The following is a 14,336-nucleotide window of genomic DNA, read 5'->3' as shown; positions in this document are numbered from 1 at the left end:
CCCCAGGGTTCCGGGAGACCGGAGCCCTCAAGGTTGTTCAATTTCGGTGGTTGGCTGCTGAGGGTTAAGCACTTTCTCTTGGTTTACCAGAAACGTGATTAGCGCTTCAAAAGTTACTCAGCTGCTCTGCGTCTCAGTCTCCCCATCTGAAAAAAAGTACATTAAGACCCGCCTTTAAGATTCCTGTGAGGATTGGGTATCATCAGATCGATGTCTGGTTCACTTAGAAAGCCCTCTGTGTTTGCTATTATTATTGTCGCCTAATCCCTCCCACGCTTCTACCGCCTGCCTGGCCCCCAGCGCGGTTCTGAGGAGAAAGGAAGATGCCCAAGGGAAGTCGGCATTTATTGAGGGCCAAGTGAGCCCCTTGCGCGAAAGTGCAGTAAAAATGGATTTCGGCAAGCGTTGGAACTGAGACTTATAGACGCTGATGACTTGCTCACGGTCACCCAGCTAATAAATGGAGCCGCCCGACTTCGGATTCTGACTCTGAGCCATTACGCTGTGTAGTTCCCAGCACACACCGTGCCGGGTCACACCACGGCTTGGTGAAGGCATTCACCCTTCCTGGAATACCTCTCTGTCACTGCGTCTTACGTAAGGCCCAGATGGTCCCACTCTTCCCTCTGGTTGGCCACTAATAATAAAACCACTAACGTTTATGTAAGTTTCACTAGGTATCAGGCACTGTCCTGAGTGCTTTACACATGGGATCTCACTACATCCATGTGAGGACCCTGAGTTGTTAAGGTACTATTAAATGAAATAATATACTACTCTCCAATGCAGAGTAAGTGCTCAGTAAATGCTTGCCATTATTATGATCCCCATTTTGCAGATGACAAAGCGAAGGCATGGGTAGGTTGAGTGTCTTGAAATGGCTCATGTAGAAGGGCAAGAGCTAGGAGTTAAGTGCAGGGGGATAGGATCCAGGCTCCTGGTTCTTACCAGATTCAAAGGTACTCTTTCCTTTGTGCTACAGTAGCAGGTCCTATACTGCTTTGAAATTACGTGTTTCTGAGTGTCTCACTATGAAAGGAGGTCCATTTTGACTTCTCAGCTTGTTTGCTGAGGTGAATGGCCCCTTTCCCAGTAACCATAATACTTCAGGAATATTAAAAGCTGCTGATTAGATCTCCAGACTTCCAAGATCTTGTCTTTGACAATAACTTCTTTTCCTGTCACCTTTCCATGCCTGCTTTAATTTTTTCACAATTTACTCAAAAACTCATGGACCACCCCTGTAAGTGTTCTCCCTCCCCACCTCTGGGATTTCATATAGGCCTCTCATAACTCTCACCAGAGTTCAGTGTTGTTGGCCTTTCCCATCGATGGCAAACTCGGTGCGAGTGGAGATCATGCCTGCCTTGGTCCCCCGTGTCCCTGGCAGGTGGATCCCGCACAGGAACCAGCGTAGTGTAGGTGCTCAGTAAATGTTCGCTTGGTGAATGAATGCTACCCAAAGGAGCCTAGCGCACAAAGGGAAACGAGGCCCACAGTCGCCAAGATACAAGTTAGATCCTGACATTGCTGTTCCTCTTCCCCCAGCCTCTCACATCCTTCAGTGTCCCCATGCCATAGATCCTTCTTGTCTCCACCTAGGCTTCAGAATTGTCAGAATGGACCGCAGCACCAATCCCAGAATACTGTGGCCATCAGCTGCAGGAAGCCCATCAGCTACCTGGGCTTATCACCCACGTCTTCTACCTCCCTTCTGGAGCTGCAGAGGATCGCTTTTGGGGATGAGGGCAGACAATTCTGGAAAGAAGATGACTACTCCCTGCAACTTCCAGGGCTGTCACTGCTGTGCTGTGCTAAGTTTACTCTCCTTGCTTTCCACGGTGGCTACTGCAAACTCTACTGTCTCCTCAGTCTTCCAGCTTCTCTCCTGGCTCTGCTGCACTTTGCTGTTACTCTTCCTCCTCCAACAGGAGTTTCTGTCTCCAATCTCTTCATTCAGAAAAGGATCTTGCTCTTTCAATGATTTTATCTCGAATCTGTCCAGTTCTGCCTCCCTTCTCCTTTTTTTTTTTTTTTTTTTAAATGCACAGATCTCTTCCACTATAGAAACACCTTCACTTGCTGTTACCTCCTTAACACGGAAAGCTCTTTCTGGCTGCCTCTTCACCAACTGGCATTGATGTTACTAGCTGTGTGACTTGGGCGATTACTTAATTTTTTGGCACTTGGGTCTTCTTACCTGTGAAATATGGCTCATGACCCGCAGGTGTCAAGTGAGGAGCAAAGGCAGGTGACATAGATGCTGACATCCCAGCTCAGTGTCTGGGGCTCCTGTATTCAACACATTTGTTCCCCTCCCTTCTTTATTCCTTAGCACTGTGATGCAGCTTCTGCCCTCTCGTCTCCTCTAAACTGTAGTCTCACTGATCACCAGTAACTTCCTCTAATAATTCAAAAGGCCTTTTTTGCATAAAGAATCACTAATAGAGGCTATGTGGGGGTGGGGTGGACATGCAGGGAACGGGATAGGCCAGGTAACCGGGAGCAAGCTTCCCAATGTACATCTTTAAATCATTTTGATTTTTTTTTTTTTTTTTGCGGTACGCGGGCCTCTCACCGTTGTGGCCTCTCCCGTTGCGGAGCACAGGCTCCGGACGCGCAGGCTCAGCGGCCATGGCTCACGGGCCCAGCCGCTCCGCGGCATGTGGGATCCTCCCGGACCGGGGCACGAACCCGTGTCCCCCGCATCGGCAGGCGGACTCTCAACCACCGCGCCACCAGGGAAGCCCCCATTTTGATTTTTGAGTCAAGTAGTCTTCCTTTTTCCTGTATTAAGTCATTCCTTTTGGCTGACTGAAATATCCCTCCCTCCTGCTTTGAAAACGAAAGTGTACTGATTCTCCTCCCTTTCTGACTGCTCTTTCTTTGATGATCCTTCCTTCTCACACTCCTGGAAAAGGAAGTGGTGGGAATTTCCTCAAGATTTAAGCCACCTTTACTGGGAAACCGCATGTCTGCAAGTCATCTTCTGAGTCCACAGGTTTCTCCAAAGTTTTGTTTTGTTTTTTAAAAAATGTAAATGTATTTATTTATTTGGCTGTGCGTGGGCTTTCTCTAGTTGCGGTGAGTGGGGTCCTCTCTTGTTGCGGAGCACGGGCTCCAGGCGCACGGGCTTCAGTAGTTGTGGCTCACGGGCTCTGAAGTGCAGGCTTAGTAGTTGTGGCGCACGGGCTTAGTTGCTCCGCGGCATGTGGGATCTTCCCAGACCAGGGCTTCAACCCGTGTCCCCTGCATCGGCAGGTGCATTCTTAACCACTGCGCCACCAGGAAGGTCCCCAAAGTTTTGGTTCTTAAACATCAAGGGCCACCTAGACACTTGCAGCTGGTTGTCAGTATTATCTAAAGCAACATCTCTAAATCGGGGATTTTATTTATTTATTTATAAACCTAATGAACCTAATATAGGGCAAGGTTATTTATTTATTTATTTATTTTGGCTGTGCTGGGTCTTACTTGCGGCACATGGGATGTTTTAGTTGCGGCATGCAGACTTCGTGGACTCTTAGTTGCAGCATGTGGACTCTTAGTTGTGTCTTGCAAACTCTTAGTTGCGGCACGCATGTGGGATCCAGGTTCCGATCAGGGATCGAACCTGGGCCCCCTGAATTGGGAGTGTGGAGTCTTACCCACTGGACCACCAGGGAAGTCCCTAAATCAGGAATTTTACATCTATCCTTTTGTTTTTATTTCAGGCTTTTAAAATACCTAGTTTCTTAAATTCTGTTACTCACGAGGATCGTTCATTTCACAGTGGTGCCTAGTGCGTGCCAAGCATTGCACTAGGCACTGGGATATAGTGGTCAGCTGACGAGGCTTGAGTGGAGAGGGCAAAGGTGAAAAGAGAGGGAGATAAATTTGGAGGAGCAGGTGGAAGGCAGACCATGGGAACCTGGTAGGAAATAAGGATATCTGGGGTTTTACTCTAAGCAATAGAAAACCACTAAAAGTTTTAGGCTGGCGGATGACTTTATCAGATTTATGTTTTGAAAAATATCAACTCAGCTCTTATGTGTAGAATGGATTGGGGGTGGGGAACTGGAGTGAATGCCAAATGAGAAATCAGTTGGGCTGATGCAGTGGACTAGGTGAGACCTCGGGGTGTAGATGATCCAGCCTGGACAAAGGACGTAAAGGGCAGAGGAAATGAAGAAAAGGAAGAGATTAAGAGGTGCAATCAGTCCAGCTTGGTGACGGGTTAGTTATGGGGAGTAAGGAAGGGGGCAGACTCAACTGATGCTCCTAGGTCTCTAGGTTTTATTGCTAAAAGGATAGCAATGCCATTTACCGTGGGGTGGGAGGAGGGGCAGGCAGGCAGGATGGACTTCTCTTTTGGGTTTATTGCGTTTGCAGAGCCACAGATATCCAGGTGTTTCAAAATGTTAAGCAGACAATCACATCTACAAGTCCAGAGCCCAGTGGTAAGGGTTGGAACTATAAATTTAGCAGTCTTAGCACATAGATGGTCATTAAAACCATAGGGGTTTTAGGCGCTCGAGCTGGAGAACAACACGGAAAAGAATTCTGCCCTTTCTGGTGCTTACATTCCAGTGAGGGAGGTGGATAATAATGACCAAACAAGGTTAATTTTAAAAAGCGGTTATAAGTTCTGTGAACAAAACATAGCAGGACAAGAGCACAGAGTAGCTTAGGGTGGGGGTGGGAGTGACAGTTGATCACGTGAGGAGAGAACGAAGAATGGGGAGTGAAAAGGAGCCGAGTGGGCAGGAAGGGAAAGGATCTCCAGCACTTGAAGGGGGAGCACCCCTCTTGATTACAGTTTGGAAGCAGGAATTTGGAGGGAAATTCTTCTGATACCTCTAATTTTCTCCATATATCAGCGGACACAGAATGCTTGCTGGCAGTGTCTACGTCTCATTGCTGGTTGGTTACAGTAGATTTACAGGAGTCCTTATTTGCCCCGCAGTGACTTTTTTCCCCAAGTGGTGCTGCTTTTGGTTGCTGGTGGAAAATAGAAAATAGGGTTTTTCCAAAGTGGGGATTTTAGCAACCATATTATTGAAATTATAGGCTATAAAATCTAAACTGGATTAGGATGGAAATGAGGAAAAGGAGAGGGCTGATGGAGTCGAAGAAAGTAAATAGGCCAGCGTCCTGGGATGGCTGATGAGGTCAAAATGAAGCCGAAGAGGAGGGGGAACCAGTTTGGGAGGACAGGAAGTCAAGGTCAAGGATGCTGAAATTAATGATTCTGGAAGGGAGCAATTTGGTGTGAGTATGGGAACGTGTGGCCAGGGTGACTGGGGGAAGGAGTGCAGAAACCTGGCAGTTAGGATGGATTTTCCAAGTGGACGCTGAAGTCACCTAAGGTGACAGCAGAGCCCGCAGCGATGAAGAGGGCCGAGTTAGAGGCTGAAGTCTTGACAACCATCTCCAATTCTAAAACACACACACACACCCCTTAGATGTTTATGCATTTAAAAAATATCCAAAATTTGAAATGAAGTCTTTGGCGATAAAGTTCATCATAGGTTTTGCTATGATCTCAATTCCACAAATACAGCACTTACTTGATGTAGGCAGGCCTGCGAGGTGTTTTTTTTTTGTTTTTTTTTTTTGCGGTATGCGGGCCTCTCACTGTTGTGGCCTCTCCCGTTGCGGAGCACAGGCTCCGGACGCGCAGGCCTAGCGGCCATGGCTCACGGACTTAGTTGCTCCGCGGCATGTGGGATCTTCCCGGACCAGGGCACGAACCCATGTCTCCTGCATCGGCAGGCGGATTCTCAACCACTGCGCCACCAGGGAAGCCCTGCGAGGTGTTTTTGACATCTAGTTCACCTCTCCTGATCTCACATTTCCTGGTGTTTACTTATTTTATGATAAGAATGGGATGGTATATAGCCTACCACTTTCTACAGCAGACTTGCATAAGACCATTTTCTTAGAATTCCAGGTGTCTTTCAGCCCAGGCATTTTGGCGTGATAACTTTGGAATCCAATCTGGGTTCCCAGCACGGTGACTGAAACAAGTTTCAATTAAGTGATGAATATTTACATGGTATGCTTAGAGCAGTGCCCTAATGTAAATATTATAGGAAGTAATCAGTCAGTGTTATCTACTACTAGCTGATTAAATTATGCTACGCTGCAGTTCCTCATGAAATGGGTTTGCCACTATTTCACACAGCATTCTGAGAATGAAGTCAGACACGACACTACCTGGGAATTAGAAAGTCTTAGTTTCCTTCCATTGCTCCCCTTTGCCCTTCTAGCGCTGTTGCATGGTCACACGTCTAACGAGTCTCTAGCAGCTAACAAGAAGTAAGAAACTGTTCAGATGGGAACAAGCTGGCTTTCAGGGTAAGGCTCTCCCGCTCCTCCGCAGTGGTGAGCACGGAAGCCGGGCGGGGGCGCTGGCGGATGGCTTCGTGGACAGAGCCGGCACGCCGTCACCTTCCCGGCTGCAGCAGAGCCCGGGCAGGCATCGTCCGCCCTGCTCCACTCGGCAGTGTCTTCACTCCAGATGCACATGAGACTCAAACGGGATGACACCAAAAGGTAGCAGGAGGACCGGAATTTCTTTCAGAGACTCTGAACCCGGCAGCGTGGCAGGCAGCAAGGAGCACACACCCACCAGCAGCTGGTCGACCCGACAACTCCAGCAACACAAACATAACAAGACAAGATAGACAAAAGTGGAGGCCCAGTCCAGATGCTGAATGTCAGACAGCGTTTATGTGGGGCAGGGCGAGGGAGTACAGTAGAAGAAATACAAACATTCAACAGACGAGCAAATTGAACTGGCAGAATAAACAGGAAACGACAATAAATGCTTAGCAGCCAAACACATTTATTAGTCTTTTTTCTTTTTTTTTTCCAGGAACCCAAAAATATTTTGTAGTTATAATGTAAGCAACTGAGTTGCACATAATACAATCATATCTTTCCAAAATAAAATAAAAAACTAAACAAAAACAAAAATAAGCTGCTTAAAAGCCCAAAAAAACCCTTCAGAAAACTCATATATGCATTACATCATCTCTCAGTTTTAATGAAATGACGACGACTTAATTCCTTATTACTCAACCTGTCACAATCCAATAAAAGACCACCCTTTAGTTTTTTTTGTTTTTGACTTTTTTTTTGAAATCCAGCATGAGAAATACAGTACCTGCTATGGCAAAAAATACACATAAAATGCAACTTTTCAGCTTATTTGTACATTAGTAGAGTTTAACATTTTATTGTTTGTTTTTTAAGTGAACCAGTGATTTTAAGTACCACTATACTAAAAAAGTAAAATAAAATATAGAAAAGGGGGGCCCAGCCTGCCATGCAAGTGCACCTCTAAAGTGCCTAGTTTCTGTGTCCATGTAAAACCAGTCATATGAGAAGCAATTTCAACATATGGGAGTTTGATTAAACCTCTATGTTTAAGAGAAAAAAAAAAAAGACAATGCCATATCCTCCCTTTTCTCCCCTCGAACTTCCTTAAATCCTGTCATCCACTTTCTGTATGGCCCACCAGTAGAGAGGAAAGAAAGCCACCAAAATAACATTGTAAAAGCTATTTCAAGTATAAGAAAAACAAAACACTTCTAGGTAACTTGCAGAGAGCATCAAAATTGTGCAGCTATTTAGTCATGATTACAGGTTTTGTTTCTGCGGACAGTGTTTCAGATGAGAGGATTTTTGCTGTACCTTCCTGTTACCTGTTTGTGTGCAAAGTTGGAAAGCTGCCTTTGAAAGATCCAGCCTCTTGCTGATGCCCTTTCTCTGCACCTTCTGTGAAAGGGGGCAAGGAGAGAAGCGAAGGGAGGAGCAACACGCCCCAGGCCGTCAGGCGGTACTGCTCGTCTCTCCTCTGCGCCATCCCCCAGGGCCCTCGCTTCTCTTGTTCACCATCAGTGACCTAACTCATTGCAGAGATTCCCATATTCAGTTTCCTGATTTGGTAGGATGTATTTTACTATGTAAACATAGCCCCCTAGGATTATGGAACCCAAAGCAGCATATATATCTCCATCTAAATGGAGAAAGAGAAAATAGTCCAGAAACCTCTCCCCGGGTTGCTTCTGTTATCTGTTTTTGGTTACTCGAAACAGGGAGGGGTGGGGCGGGCGGGCACAGAGTAAATCATAAGCAAATAGTGGAGCATTAGGAGTGGGCATGGTTGAGCCTTTGCGTCTGCTTATTATTTTTCCTCTGGGAAGGTTTTTTTGTTTGTTTGTTTAAAACCTGTTAAAAATGTTCCTGCATCTTAAGTCATACTGAGGTTAAGGCCAAGGGTGCAGAATCTTGTGCACGTGTCTCTGTGAGCACATTCACGGTGCATGCACCATTTTTTATGTCTTCTGTGAGGTCACTGGACACACTTTGGTCACTGGTGTGTGCAAAGGGTGGTGGGGGAGTGTCCCAGGACAGAAGTGCAGAGATCAGCAGAGCCCTTCGGGAGCGTCGCAGAGGGACAGAAGGGCAGGAAAAACTCAGGAGGGACCAGAGGAAGGAGACTGATAGAAAAGGGGCTTCCACACAAACAACAGAAATAAAGTCCGCAGGTCGACAGAGCCCAGATCAGAAGGCGGGTGGTGGATATGCGTGCATTTATCATCAAGCTTCTTCCCTCAAAGGAAGTCGTCAGTAGACAAAGATCAGCGAGCCCAACCTAAAAAGGGCTTCCTGACAGATACAGGGTTTATCTTTAAGATGGGGGGGAGCTAGGAGGTTTGCGAAGAAGCTATTCAAAACGATCTATTCTGGTCCTGCCTCATGAGCGGCCAAATCTAGGAGAGCAGTAGCTGACAGATCCCTACAAGCAGCACTCGTTAAACTTATTTACCTCTACTTAAAGTCAGCTTCAAGCCTTGTGGAGGGAGGGACACCTGAGGGTGCGCGGGCCTTTCAGGGAGGTTGCCTGCACGTCTCAGATGAGTTTCCTTCTAAGTAAGAAATCAATTCATTTCCAGAGCATCGCAAAGCAACACGGCTATGAATTCTACAGCACAAAATTGAAAATGCCAGGGACTGATTCTCTTTATGATCTACAGAATGCTACTCAGTTACTCAAAGAGTGTGTGTGTGTGTGTGTGTGTGTGTGTGTGTGTGTGTGTGTGTGTGTGTGTGTGTGTGTTTGAACCAAGAAAGGTTGAGAACTCAAGGTCTCAGGAGAAAACATTCTGGAGTCCCTGGAGGGGATGGATCTTCTGCAAGAGAGAAATCCAGACACTCCCTACCCTGGAAATAGAGCTAGAATAGATGGCATCTATTCAGAGCAGGGTTTAAACACTGGTCTGTCGTCACTGTGTACGGGAGGCAATGGAGAGAACATCACCCACAAATGCAAGTCCACTCCCCTGACCTGTTCTGCTTTCTCTTCTTAAACATGAAAGAATAAGATTTGAAACTTCTGATGGCTTTAAAAAAAGAAGTGGAAAACATCGTATTTTAGGGTTACTTTCACAGCAAAGAAAAAATTCTAAAAGTTATCCTGCTATCTACACGTTCCTATTTTTCCAAGGATAACCCACCAATGTCAGAAGAGGGGAGTTAAGGGTCTACACTGCAGGGGAAATGTACCTCGAGGTATTGTTTTGTGTTAGACAGCTGAAACATCAGAATTTTATTTTTTTTGTTTTCCTTTTTGTCTAAAGGCAATCTAACAGATTGGAACCCTGATGAGATCGTGCCTGTGCAGGCTTGCAGGGGCACGAGGAGACTGTGATCAAGTCTGTTACTAGTTACAGTACTGTGAACATCAACAGCAAAACTGCTGCAGGGAAACACTGGCTCCAGGCACGGCAGTCTCTTGCTTCCGATACTGTGTGTTGCCAATAATGCCTAGACCAGAGCAACGCAAGGGCCACGACTGACTGCAGGAAGGATGAACGGGGGGATGCTGTCAGGACAAAGAGGAGGCTGTGTGGGCTTTCCCGTGGCGAACACCTCACTGCTCACTAGCTACACACAGCTTAATAACTGCAAGGGAAGCAGAGAGGTCACGTATGGCGGAGGGGTAGTGGATAGGGAAGAGCTGCCCTGTTTGCCTGTCAAGCAACAGACCTCTTCCCCATAGAGCAAGAAAGTTTCCTTACAATTAAATTCACTTAAAAATGACTAAGAAAGAAGAAAGAAAAATTAAAATGGAGCGAGGAGGAGGAGGAGGAGGTTTTTTTTTGAAATGACGTACAGATTAAGGTCAGCACAAGTGAGGCAAGGTTTCCTGAGCTTGAAAGGGTTCTGAGTTCAGGACAGGGTGAGCACTTTTTTCCAGAAAACACGGGGGCCTTTGGGGCCCTCCTGCTGCACCAGGCTGACACTGCACGGCTAGGATGGAGATCCCCTACCACACTGGTTGGTAGGGACTGCAGGCCCCCCAGGAAGTGCCAGGCCGGACTCACAGGTCTCTTTCTACCTCACTGTGCCGACCTTACCGCTTCTTACCCTCACTCCCCTTCCCTGCCAGCTTGAGGGGATACCATGGACACAGAAACTGTAGAACAAGGATACAAAGCTACTTCCTTCCCCTTTCTGCCCTCTCCTCCCACCCCCCTTTCGCAGAATGCATAGTTACAATTCACACGTTACAAAGAAGCAATGATGACCACATATGGGACCTTTTTTTTTTTTTTTGAAAAAAGAAAAATCCAACAACCTCTTCTTAAATTCAGTATCAAAATTCACATTTGCATAATAATACATTTCAAGGCCATTAGAGAGGAATGAGAGTGAAGCCCGGAAGCTGCAGCATCTCTCCTCCCTGTGTCTTCCTGAATGAAGCTGAAGGAATCTCGCGGAGGGATTGTTTTCCTCTTTGGGGAGTTCTGAGGAATTATGGAAATGGCCCTTAGCATTCACTTGATTTCTCTTTAGAAAAGAGAGGGAGTGGGGAGAAGAGGTGGAATTGTTTAAAACAAACGTGAAACAAAGGAAGAGACACTGCAGATTTCTATGTTTAACTATAATAGTTCTGAAGAAATAAAATATGATTGCAGATTTTTCTCTTTTCTTCACAAACACGTCAGTCTTATCCTCTCAAAAGCCTTTTCCTCGTGTGTGATACCCTGTTTGCACAAACAGCAACATCATGTGACTTCCATTGGGGAAAAGAATTGCCTTCTCAGGACACAGACTCAAAGGGTGGCAACGCGCTGCCTGCCCTGCGTGAGGCAGGAGGGAGAAAAGCCTTCTCGATGTGCACGAGTGTGTCACAAGCATCACCATATTTCAATTCTCCAGTGCTTACGGGAAAACAAAGACTGAAACAGCCACAGCCACAGCCACAGCCACACACGCACACACATAAACACGAAGAAGACTAGGCAATGCGGAGAGATGAAGTTCAACCTGCACTCTTGGACTAACCTGGTCTCTGTCATCTGTGCACCATCACCTCGTCATCCCCTCTCCCAAGTCCCGGAACCTCTCCCCCACAACTCTACACTGTGCAATAAAAACGCCCCGGGGACGGGTCCGGAGAAATGCCGACTTCCCTAAAGACCAAGCTGACTGTCTTTCTGTTTTATCCCAATGGGTAGGCTCTTCCTAAAACAGACGGTCTCTGAACTCACAAAGGCACATTCAGAAATACTACACTTAAGTAATTAATTCCTTGGACAAAATTAAAGGGGGGGGTAGGGGTGGTGTTTTAAACACATATATTTTAACTTATCCCGAAACGTCTGGCAAGAAGTGTCATGCTGAATGCATCACTTGGTGAAAAACTCTACTACCTTTAAAAGGTATGTAACTTCTTTAAGAGTTCCAAAGGTTTTTGCTCTGTTTTGTATAAACAGTTCCCTTTTTCGTTTTTGGCGAGCACATGCAGGATACACTCTCTTCCTCTCCATAAAGCTCTGCTGTCAGGTTGGTCCTGCAGCGAGGTGGCTCCTGGCATCCCGTCACCTCTCACAACCCAGCCCTCTGAGGACTGTGCACGCCTTTCAGGACCCCAAGGAGAAGGACCGCCAGATGCAGTAAGAGGTCCAGGGAAGCGGGGGACCAGAAAGGAAGGAAAGCACTTCGCTCCACAACATTGGAAGCTACTCCACAGTTTCTCTTTTGCTGCTCGCCAGCAGCAGCAAAGAAGGACTTTCACTTTTTGAGAAAAACAATCCCAGCTAATTAATATTGGCTCAAAATGGATAAATTCCAATTGGGAATCTACTTTCAAAACAACGATTTGTATTTTGAAAGTGAAATTGAGGCACAAAGTGCTTTAGGGAAACACTATTTCTTTTCAATTTAAAACAGAACACTTCTTGCCTCTCTCTGACCTTTCTCGAACTCCCATGAACAAAGCAAGCGTTTGTCACAATGAAGAACCAACAGCTGAATTTTGCAGAGACCTTTTGCTCAGGGCAGTACCATGTTTCCTGGTGTGCACAGTTGTTGTTAAAAACAAATTCAGGTGTACGGCTAACTGAGGAGGAAATTATTTAAATTCTGTGAGGCAAACACTGGCAGTTTCTATCACTTTTGCTATTTTATTTTGGTGGTGCTTGGAGGTTACCGTAAGAAACTGACAGTTTAAAAACCACTCCAAAAAAACAAAAACCACTCAAGCATTCGAGTACTTGGTAATTAGTCCAGGTCTAGTCCGAGCGACCGTACACATAAGGATGGCACGGACGCCCAGCCGGTGGGGTGTAGCCCTGTTTCCGGACCGGTGTTCCCCCTTCACCATCCTGTGCATGTCTGTGGCCTCTTTCCTCTGCTGAAGCGGGCAGGGTCATCGCTCAATTTTAATTATGTTATTACTAGGTTCATGGGTTCTTGAAGTTGGTATTATTTCAAATAAAGAATGTGATGCCAGTACCTCCTTTGTCAAATTTCAGGTCAAGAAAACAATGCCATCACTGACAAATGGGGACCATCTCTGAAAATACACACACCTTTGGCACTGGCCATAAACCTACAGGCTTTATCACAGGGTGTGGACTAACTCTGGAAATAGAGATAATATTCTATGTTTTGTAATAGACTGATGATGTCCTTGACAACATTTTATACAGCTGCCTGTTTCCAGACTGCTTGGACACCCTGTGCTCGTGGAGAAGCAAACAGAGAGGCCGCGGTGCAGTTCTGCAGCCGAGGGAAAGGGCACTCCGTGTTCTGATTAACTGCTGAGGTGATACACACGGGCCAGACTATTTTCATCTGCGCTATCGCACGCAGCCTTAGATGTACACCCACGGGAGGGAAAGCAATAAGATTTCTCTTTGTAGTAACACTAAGAAGTGTAGTTAATGCATAGATGTGAAGTATGACAAAACTTGGTGAAACACTGGAGAAGAGAAGATTTGATTTCTTTTTTTTAACCAGCTAAAAATGTATCTCTCCTCCTAAAGACCTTATAGATAAGTAAAAGAAAAAAAAACCCAAATTCAAAACAATAACCAAGAGTGTTGTATGCTGAATTTGAACTCTGAGGATGGGGGAGAAGGGGACCTTTTCAACATAAAGACTCAATGGTTCCCTAATCTTAGAGATGGCTACTACAGCCAAGTCTGCTGCAAACATCCTGTGTACACAGCAGAGAACAGGCTTGGCCTAAGCATTCCGCTCGGCTCACAGACATCTTCATCCTGTTTAACAGTCAAGATGGCAAAATAGAAAAAATAAAACTAAAAAGTATGCAGCGTCTGAGGTCGATATGGAATCTGGCTGTTAATCTTACAAAAACTGCCCCCCTCCCCTGCAAAAAGTGGTGAAAGTGAGAGTGAATACTTGCAACTAGTTAATAGTCTGTGAAATTTTAGTTGCTGCTCGCTATATTAATAACAGGTCTTCCAAATTCTTCGAGAGTAATTTTTTTTTCTTTTCTTTCTTTCTGCATATCTTACACACCACATGCAACCCACAGGAACTTGGAAGGACCAGCTAACTTCTGCTACATTCACGTCAGAAGAGGTGGGAAAGTTCTTAGGACAGGAGCCACAGTAATAGAAAATCAAGTTGCTATAAATAAAACTGACTGAATGGCAGTCGAGGCGTAATGTTGATTTACTGGGGGACACTGATGAAAGGATGTGCTTTGGAACCGTAACTTGCAGCACTGCTAAGGTAACTTCCGTGAATGTTGTAAATGAAAAATATCAAGGGCTGGGGACTTGCAGGATCAGAGATGCCACATGGACCATCCATTTCGTCACAGTGTCTAGGAGAACTGTACTTTTTTTTTTTTTTAACACCTAAAATTGGGTCATGGCACTGGATCTTAATTGCCAGGAGAGGTCTCCGGTCTGATGGAAGACTTCCCTTCCCCTTCTAGCGCTTCTTTCCTTTTGGCTACTCATGTGGTAGACAGAAACCAAGTTCATGATGTTTGAGAGCGGGATATCTCTGGCCACTAGTAATCA

At 45.8% G+C, this 14,336-nt stretch overlaps 1 protein-coding gene and 1 long non-coding RNA gene across 2 annotated transcripts in view; one reads left to right on the top strand and one right to left on the bottom strand.

Annotated features, from left to right (window-relative positions):
• The first annotated feature begins 20 nt into the window (after positions 1 to 20).
• On the top strand, positions 21 to 11,925 carry LOC136792306 (uncharacterized). The gene is made up of 2 exons (XR_010835946.1): positions 21 to 156; positions 6,252 to 11,925. It is a non-coding gene; the product is annotated as an uncharacterized lncRNA (long non-coding RNA).
• TNRC6B (trinucleotide repeat containing adaptor 6B) overlaps positions 7,160 to 14,336 on the bottom strand; it is a 259,882-nt gene continuing 252,705 nt past the window's right edge. The window contains exon 27 of the transcript XR_009338497.2: positions 7,160 to 10,842. The gene's annotated coding sequence lies outside the window, so the exon portion shown is untranslated. The remainder of the gene's footprint in view (positions 10,843 to 14,336) is intronic.

The sequence above is a fragment of the Kogia breviceps genome, chromosome 12, assembly GCF_026419965.1.
Source record: "Kogia breviceps isolate mKogBre1 chromosome 12, mKogBre1 haplotype 1, whole genome shotgun sequence".
Classification (NCBI taxonomy): domain Eukaryota; kingdom Metazoa; phylum Chordata; class Mammalia; order Artiodactyla; family Physeteridae; genus Kogia; species Kogia breviceps.
This window is presented reverse-complemented; position numbering and strand designations above follow the sequence as displayed.